General features: G+C 50.4%; 1 non-coding gene across 1 annotated transcript; it reads left to right on the top strand.

The window, feature by feature from the left end:
* The first annotated feature begins 8,964 nt into the window (after window positions 1–8,964).
* Window positions 8,965–9,035, top strand: Trnag-gcc (transfer RNA glycine (anticodon GCC)). The gene has a single exon. It is a non-coding gene; the product is annotated as a tRNA-Gly (tRNA).
* Window positions 9,036–9,638: the final 603 nt, after the last annotated feature.

The raw sequence follows: 9,638 nt of genomic DNA, 5'->3' as shown, positions 1-9,638 counted from the left end.
GAGAAAATCACAATGCTTCGCTTGCCACGTACACAACAGCCGCTCTCCCCAGAAGAAGCACTGCGTTCTTTAGTCCCAAATAACCAGTAGCGAAAAAAGAAACTCATGGAAAAAAAAAGAAAGAAACAAGAGACACACGATGTGTGCTTCCCGTGAAAAAGTAAAATAGGTGGTTTACATGACGATTTGTAGCTAATGTAAGGCTATTTCGCGGCGAAGGATTTTCGTCAGTTCTTAAAATAAGGGTACTACTCGCATAGACTGCGCCGATCAAAACGGCAAAAGCCTATGCGACGCGCGCTCGCAAACCATAGGCTACTCAGCATCGGTGCAGTGCTTAGTTCGTGAGCGAACGTAGGTACGTGAGCGAGGATCAGAGAATAGTTTCTTATTTAAATGAAAAACACGATGCGATAGTCTAAACTTTCTTGACACTTACCTCGCAAATGTAGGAGCTATCCGTTGCCTTCCAGTGATACCGCTTTACTTGGGCTTCCCATCTCTTCCTTCGCTCTGGGTCCCGGGGGAAGCGTAAACAACGAAGCCCTTTACGCGTAGATCCGGTGCACTTGGGAACACAACCCGTCATGTCGACTCGATGCACTTGACAAGCTTGTCATTCATGCGGCTGAACACTGTCCAACAAGTAGAAGCGTCAGCGAAGCATCCGCGCGCACTGTGTCTCGAACTAAGCACCGGCACCAAGCACTCGCAACCGCTCGCTGTGACTCAAGATGGCGTCGCAGCGAGAAAGCGGCGGCGCGGGTGCGGTCAAAGGATGGCACCACCCTGAACGGCGGCGCTGGCATCGAGGCACCCTACAGGTGTGGATCCAGGAAGAGCCTAGCTGGGCGGATCGTGCCAAGCCGAAGCCAGCGGCGCCGCCACCAAAGGTAACGCAGGTAGCATTGCCTGAGCATAGGGAAGACCCCAGGGTAGCTGCGTTGATCCAAGAGAATGCTCGCCTGAAGGCTGAGCTTCAACAGATGAGGGCTGACTTTGACTCATTCCGCAAATCTTACTCCTCGCAGGGCGAGAGACAGCAGATGCCCCCACCGGGGGAGGCCCAGGCGCGCTCGGGTAAACGTAGGGCCTCGCCCCCGCAATGGGAGTGGGACTCTATGGAGACCGAGTCCAACAGTAAGGCACTGGAAAGCATGCAGCAATCGATTAAACAACTTGCTGATAGCATGACTACCCTACTTTAAAAAAAAGAGTGCCGTCTCTTAAAAGTACGCAGGCAGCGCTAGCTAGGGGCACGCTCACCTCCGAAAGGCCCGAGCATTGCACAGTCAACTTCTGGCGCGGTAGCAGTGAACACCATAAGGGAGTGGTTAATTGAGAACAGTAATCATGGCGGTCAACGCTAATCGGCTGGTCGTGTGGCAGTGGAACTGCGCTAGCTTCAAAAGGCGCAGGGCTACGCTGCAGCAGTTTGTCGCTTCTCAGGCGGTCAAACCGCACGTAATTATATTACAAGAAACTCTCGGTGATGCGCTAACCTTCCCGGGCTATCGAGTCGTCTCGGTGCACGAGGATGAGCGTGGTTTGGCAACCTTGGTCGCAAGAAAATGCTCCTTTAGGAACACATATTACAACTGGGCAAAACCAGGGCGGAAGTGATTATGGTCGAAATCATCCCCAACAGTTGGCTCAAAAACAGCGTTTTCATCCTGAATGTCTACAGCTCGCCGTCGGACAACCGGCAGGCGTTCGCTTCAGTCATGGTAAAAGCGGTGGCTCTGGCCAAGGGAGCCCCCATCGTGGTAGCGGGAGACTTTAATGCTATGCACGACGCTTGGGGCTATCATATGAAATCGCCCAAGGGTAACAATCTCCTAAAGGCGGTATCGGACTGATTGCTGGAACTTATTACGTATGCGCAATACCCGACGAGAACTGGCGCGTCGGTGGCCCGAGACACAACTCCGGACATGGCGTTCGTCAAAAACGTCCCAGGAGTATGGGTGGCAAAATTTACAAGAGACTCTAGGTAGCGACCACTTCATATTGGCTATTACCCTAGCAGTCAATGCAGCTCCCCTCAGAGAATTTAAAGTGACGGACTGGGATGCCTTTCGGAAATTGCGAAAGGAGGACCAGGATGAATACAACAGCTTAGACAGCCTCTTTGCAAGGCTCAAGGAGGATGCTAATGCTGCAACCAAGATTTTAAAAACAGACCTGAGGGTTGATCGGATGGATGCGCGTCTCGCATACCTCTTGGAGGCCAAGAATTCCATCCTAGCCCGATGGAGGACGCAAAGATTAAATCGCAGACTTCGAAAGAAAATTGCGCAGCTCAATCGCGAGATTGAAGCCTACTCTATTGAACTGTCTAAACAGCAGTGGAACGAAGTATGTTCTTCGGTTGACGGACAGATGAGATTGGGAGGCAAGTGGAACCTCCTCAAACAATTACTTGGTGAATCGCAGTCCAAGGGTAATCAGAGATTGGCTATTGACAGAGGCGTTCATAGCCAAAAGGCGAAGGGGGTGTGCGAAAAGGCGCTCCTGCAGGGGTTAGCGGACAGATATCTTCCGCTGGGCCCTTCCGGGGACCGGGGACCGGGGACGCGGACTATCCTCGTTACCGGGGGGGGGGGGGGGGGTACTGGTTGAGGAGCTGGACGCACGTTTCACTGAACCCGAAATTCGGGAGGTCCTCCATGAGCTCAACGGGCGCTCTGCACCGGGCCGATGGGATCTCAAATAATCTATTACGTAACTTGGATGGTAAATCCACCGAGAAGCTCACTGCGGATGTCAATAAGATCTGGGAGATGGGGCTGGTCCCCGAATCCTGGAAGACGGCCTCGGTTGTGCTCATCCCAAAGCCAGGTAAACCTCTAGCGCTTGAGAACATGCGGCCCATCTCGCTTACATCCTGCGTGGGCAAGGTGGCCGAACATGCGATTCACAATCGGGTATCCCGGTACATAGAATGCAAAAAGCTATTTCCACACAATATGGTAGAATTTAGACCTGCACTATCCACACAGGATGTCATGCTCCTTATCAACAGACAAATTATTGACAACTACACCAGGGATACTAGAGGCATACTAGCTCTAGACCTGGCCAAAGCTTTTGAAAATACCTTGCACAAGTTTGTGCTTCATACGGTCACGGATATGGGGCCGGGACAACGTTTCCATGCATACGTTAGCTCCTTTCTCAGGGATCGCAGGGCTACCATCAAGATCGGTCAAGTCAAATCCGAGGAATTTACCTTAGGAGCGAGAGGCACCCCACAGGGGGCAGTCATATCTCCTCTACTCTTCAATATTGCCATGAAGGGCTTCTCGGAGCGACTCGCCATGGTGCGCGGGACTAAACATGCTATCTACGCGGATGATATCACCGCGTGGTGCATGGGAGGGTCTGACGCCGGGGTAGAGCAGGCGCTTCAACAGGCACTAGACATCACGGATAACTTTCTAGTCGGTTCGGGCCTGAGCCTGTCACCGGATAAGTCCGAGTTATTACTGTACAGACCCACCCGACAAGGGGTGAGGAACCTCACTCCTTTAGAGCAGATTCCCATAGCTCTATACACACGAGATGTGCTGATGATACCCAGCGTAGACTCCGTCAGCATCCTCGGACTCCTACTGGAGTCCAAGGGGGGCAACTCACAGACTATAGCCCGCATCACCTCCAAGACGGAGAACATGCTTAGGCTCATACTCAGCGTCTCGAACCGCAGGGGAGGGCTGAGCGAGAGCAATCTCCTTCGGCTCGACCATGCGTTTCTCATGAGCCACATTAATTACGTCGCTTCGGCGCTCCAAAAGGGAAGAGGCAAAAATCGATGCACTAATGCGCAAAAGTATAAAGCGAGTTCTAGGCTTGCCTATCACCACCAGCACCGAGAAGCTCATACAATTAGGCATGCATAACTCCCTCTCGGAGGTTAGCGAGGCCCAGCAGATGGCTCAGGTCGTGCGTCTATCGTCCTCGCAGGCTGGTAGGCACATCCTGGAATCCATAGGCTGCGGTCTTACGGAGAATATAACGAGCGTAAAGTGACTCTACCGTCCTCAATCAGAGGTACGTTTACGGTAGCTCCACTTCCAAGAAATGTCCACCCGCCATACAATGTAGGGCGCCGCATAGCTCGGGCCCGTTCTTTATTAAAATCGCTTGCAGATAGTCGGGATCTCGCAGCCTTTGTCGATGCAGCCCAGTACGAGCGTTCCGATTGCTTCGCAGTGGTTTCTGTCGACCATACTGGCAAACTCCTATGTTCTGCCTCGGTTCGAAATGTTTCGGCAACGGTGGCTGAGCAAATGGCCATAGCTATAGCAATGAAGGACCCGTCGCGTCCAAATATATTCACGGACTCGCGGTCCGCCGCTAGGGCTTTCGCTTCGGGCTAGATCTCGCGGGAAGCAGCGGCCATCCTCGGCAGCGAGGGGGCTGCCGGCTTTCACACCATAAAATGGTTCCCGGCCCACATGGGGGCCAACGTATACACCCCGATGTTCCCAACGCCAATGAATTTGCCCATGACCGTGCGCGAGGTTTCGCTCACCGCGGCGGTCCCGACGTTTTCGAAGGCGGGGACGCCGGGAGGTACAGGGACTCGCTCCTCACTTTCCACGAGATCTTGACTCATTATCATCTTTCTCGGAGGGCTTTTCCACTTCCTCACCCTAGACTCACTCGATCGCAATCGACGGCCTTTAGGATGCTCCAAACGGGGTCTTTCCCTTCGAGGGGCAGGTTTAGTCACTTCTCGCCCAGCATCGAACCGCAATGTCCGGACTGTGGAGAGGTGTATTGCTCATTAGCCCATTTGCTCTGGCAATGTCCTGCGTTACGCGACACAGAGTTCACCAACGAAGAGGACTGGGAGGAAGCCCTTTAAAGCGGCGACCTCTCGGTTTAACTTCGGGCTGTCCAGGGGGCCTGCGAGAGGGCGGAGGGCCACGGTCTTCCGGTCCCTGCGTGGGAGCGGCCCGCGACTGCTACCGACTCCCCCTGAAAGGGGGCGTCCCAACGCAGTTCCTCAGGACCTCAATAAAAGTTCTTTGTCTGTCTGATGCCAACTTGGATCTCTGGGTATGTGCCAGTAAGTGGGTACCACTTTTTAGTGAACGTCTTTGGCGCCAACTAGGGTAATTATGGTATGTCACATTGGAAATCTGCAGTTCTACAATGACAATAAAGATCCTTTGAGTTACTTTGATTCTGAGCTGAATCGATTCCGCTTCACGTGGATTCCTCAAGGACATGTAGGTATTTATTGATTATATATAATACTATTAGCGAGAAACGTGCAAGCACAAGCCAACACATCACATATTCACGGCCTAGAAAGGACCTATAAATCAGGATTTGCACATACACCATATCAAATGGCACGTCTTTACGCGGTGCGCAATCAAGTATCGGATGGTATGCTGATTCAAAATGAAGTCTTTCGCACACCCCAAAACAACATTGCATCTTTACAACTTATGATGCAGTGTTCTATAGTTTCGGGTACATAGCAAGGACGACAATTCGCGGTAGACACAAAAAAAAACTTTTTTATGCAAATAAGTTTTCACAGGTAGCCTTTCACTGCGTAATATATAAAGAAAAATGCTTTAGTACGTGAGGATAAAGGCATATTGCGGACAAATGCACTCGGTATTGGCGCTATTCAACGAACGTCTTTCAGGCCAACGCTTTAACGAGCTGCTCCACAAATGCACTGAGTATATGCAGGTCTTCCATAAACATCTCGCCAACTTGGGTCACTAAGCATGTGTCACTAGTTGTGCGGCAAGCGAGAGAACCATTCTCAGCGTTCGCACTCACCGGCGCGCCATGCATTTCGGAGGCCACGCCCAGGCTTCGCGGCGGTGATGCTAGATGGCGTCGTGTGTTCTCAGGGAAGCGCGAAAGAGGCGTCCCCGCTACAGTACACACCTCATAAATAGGTCCTTCCGACGTTGGTAATATACGTTGTGTCCCTATGTCGATTCAATGCTAAACGCATCACCGTCGTCAGTCATAGTGAGATAGGTTGTGCCGAATTTTTTTCAGAGGGGGAGCAGAAGGAAGTTAAAAAAAAAGATTTAGTTACAAATACTTCTGTCTCCGGTTTGAGACATAGCAGAAACTGTTAAGTACAGTAACACAACATAAAATGACCATGTCACACGTAAAGAAAGTTCCTTTACAAAACGCTCGTGTGGCAATTCTCGGACACAAATATGTAGGTTATTTCACATTTAAATCGTAAATTGTAAGAAACAAATAAATAAAGGATCAGCTCTGCGTGTTCCACGCGTTAAAGAGCTTACAAGTGTTACAAGCACATCGACCAAAACAGAAGCATGTAGTTTGGCAAAAAGCAAAAGAAAAGTCGCAACCACAGTGGCGATCCCAGAAATAGCTATATTCTTTTTTTTATTTAGGGGGGGGGGGGAGGGGGCAGGGGGAAGGAGAGAAATGATTCTTCAGCAAGAAATAAAGATGACAGAACGTTGTTTACAACTTGATGCATTTATATAAACAACAACGTTTACGAACCCACAGTGAACAACCAGGGCAACCATCTTGCGAGTTGTTCAAGGCATCTTCGGCTGGCTGTTTCGGAGCGCTCCAGACCGCTCTCGCGAGCGGCTTTGTCTTCGGCTGGTTGAAAGAGGGTGCGCGCCTTGCGTTCGGCTGGTTTTTTTTCGAGCACTCTCCTCCTTCTTCGAGCGCCCCGAGGCGCTCCGCGCCCTGTCCTCGGAGCAGTCGTCGTGATGAGAGCGTTTCCAGCAACGTCATCACAGCACAGCGTCGCCGTTCTTGGTGACGGTCCACCGTAGCCTAGGCAACCTATTCCACAGCATGCTGGCGTCTCAACGAACGGTCGTCCCACCGGCGCATCCACCGGTTTAGCTTTGGATAGGCGAAACATCGGACGTTGTTATGCGAGTGAACGTGGTTTCGCATCTGCCATTTCCTCCTCCGAGAGCGAAGAAGAAGAAATAAACTTTATTATAACGTGAAAGGATGAATGTGGTTGGGGTCTTTAGTCCAGGGCCCCAATGGCTGCCGCCACCGCTCTTGCTCGTCGGATCAGGGCCAGCCAGACCTGAGGCTCGGAGCGACGGAGGATCGCCTCCCACTGCGCATATGTTGGTTGGGGGGATTTTAGAATGGGGGTATCAGTTGGTAGTTTTGGGCACTCCATCGTGACGTGGAAAGTCGTCGGTGGTGCACCGCAGCCTGGGCAGGTGGTGGGGTATAAGGTTGGGGAGAACTTGTTGAGAAGGAGGAGGTTAGGATAGGAGGTTAGTTGGTTTGAAGCCGCCTCAGGGAGACGGCTTCATTCCGGGAGAAGGATTTGGGTGGAGGATGATATCGCAAGCGCCCTAGTCTGTAATATTCTAGAGTGTCACGGTATGCGTTGGGCAAATTGTGGGAGGCTTGATCTGGGTTGGTCGCCTCACTGCCAGGGGCCCGGCAGGTTAGCTCTCGGGCAGCCGCATGAGCGCGGTCATTGCCCGACAGTGAGGCGTGACCAGGTGTCCAAATCAGCCTGATGCGTAGTATTGAGGGATCTGGAGTTGCGGGGAGTTTGCGTATGCTGGTGAGAGCGCGGTTAGCTTCCTCAGGTATATAACCACTGAGGTAGGCTCGACATGCGTCTTGCGAGTCTGTTATTATGATGTGGTCGTGATTTAGTGATCTTTTCCTGTGAGTGCCGATGTGGTTGATGGCGAGTGCTATGGCCACCGTCTCCCCCGTGAGTGTAGCCCCGGTTTGGACGCTGCATGAGGATACGATATCACGCTGATCGTCCACCACCACCGACACTTGTTTTTCTTTGTTCTCGGTCGAAAGAGTGTACTGGGCAGCGTCGGTATAATAGGCGGTGCCCTCCGGTTGGGTGTTGAGGAATTTGCGAAGGTATTTATTACGTGCATTCCGGCGACCATTATGATACTCTGGATGCATATTGCGTGGTATCGGTGCTATGGTGAGTAAGGTTCCGATGTTTGAGGGGACGGGGACTTGCTCTCGCGTACAGGGTGAATGCTGTGGGTAGCCCAGCCTTGATAGCAAATGCCTGCCTGTAGAGGTCAGTCTTAATCTCTCGAGTTGTGCCATTCTGTGTGCTTCGATGTTGCCATTCTGTGTGCTTCGAAATCCGGCGTTGGCGTGACCACATGACGGTCCAAAAAGTCGGGAGCCCAAGTGAGCCCATCGAGGCAGTTGATGACGTCAGTTAAGGCAAAGTGAATTAAAGCATAGTCAATCAAGGTGAGGTTAATTAAGGCACTCGAACCGAAGACCATTGGCGGGAGTAGAACCCACTACCGTTGGTGTTAATTAAGGCACAGGTTCAATTTGGATGGAGTTCATTACGGCATCCGAACCTACCACGATATGTGGGAGTTGCATCCTCGACCTTTCTTAACAAAACGCATTTTATGCGTTGAAGCACAAACGTAACTGGAACGCCAATGCATTTCTCCGCAAAGTTCGGGAATTAATATCTCGAAACTGGTGTCATCCTGAGAATTCGTTCCATGTGGATCCACCTTGCAAACTCCACGGCTAGAATTTGTGAATTGCAATACGTGCCATAAGGTAATTAGTTCAAAACTTAATTAGTGAATTAGTGAAAAAAGAAGAAAAAAAAACGTTTCGCTTTAACATGCAGCCGGTTGGCGTGTTAGGCTAATGGAAACGTCGCAGACGCTCGTAGTAGGCAGGAGTACATAATAGAAATTGTCTTGAATGTTCAGTCGAGCGATGCGATATGCCGCAGCTCTTATTATTTATTATTAAATTTTTGAATTTATCAAGCTGCCAAGAATTTACCAAGAAAGTCCTTGTTTCCCAAATGTTAATCTCGCCGGCTGCGAGGCATGTGTTAACGAACCAACGTTCACCAGCTCATGGATTGAGCCGGTCAGTCGGCAGCAATCCACGCTATTCCAGGACAGAATCTGCGCGTACTCCTCGTAGGCGTCGGTGGTTCAGTGGTAGAATACTCGCCTGCCACGCGGGTGGCCCGGGTTCGATTCCCGGCCGACGCATATGTTTTTTTTTTCTGTTTATATATACATATACACTTTTTTTTTTTCAATATAAGACTACTGAAACGTACTGTTTGCTCTCGTCTACTTTCTTTAGGGGCTAATAATAACGATGAAAGACTTAGATATAAATGTATGCGAAAATTAAGATATATACCGAGTGTTTGAGCGAACACTTCCAAGAATGTTTAAAGGTTGCCTGTGGCAGCTAGCAAAATTCTGTTTCACGAGCTGGTCCACTCGAAGACGCGGACATTACTTGCACACAAAATTGAAATGCATAATCGACTAATTCAGAAACATTTACTAATTAAGTTTTTAAGTAATTACCTTATGGCCCATATCGCAGTTTACAAATTGTAGCCGTGGAGTTCTCAAGGCGGATCCACTTGAATGAATTTTCAGGATGGCACCAGTTTCAAGATATCAATTGCCGAACTTTGGGGAGAATTGCATTGGCCTTGCAGTTGTTTTAGTGCTCCAATGCATGAAATGACGTTTTGTTAAGAAGGTAACTGGAAGGCCTCCGCAAAGTTCGAGAAGTCATCCTGAGAATTCGTTCCAAGTGGATCCGCCTTGCGAACTGCACGGCTAGAATTTGTA

Source organism: Dermacentor silvarum, chromosome 4 (genome assembly GCF_013339745.2).
Source record: "Dermacentor silvarum isolate Dsil-2018 chromosome 4, BIME_Dsil_1.4, whole genome shotgun sequence".
NCBI classification, from domain to species: Eukaryota; Metazoa; Arthropoda; class Arachnida; order Ixodida; family Ixodidae; genus Dermacentor; species Dermacentor silvarum.
Note: the sequence above shows the minus strand (reverse complement) of the source record. Positions and strands in the feature narration are given on the sequence as shown.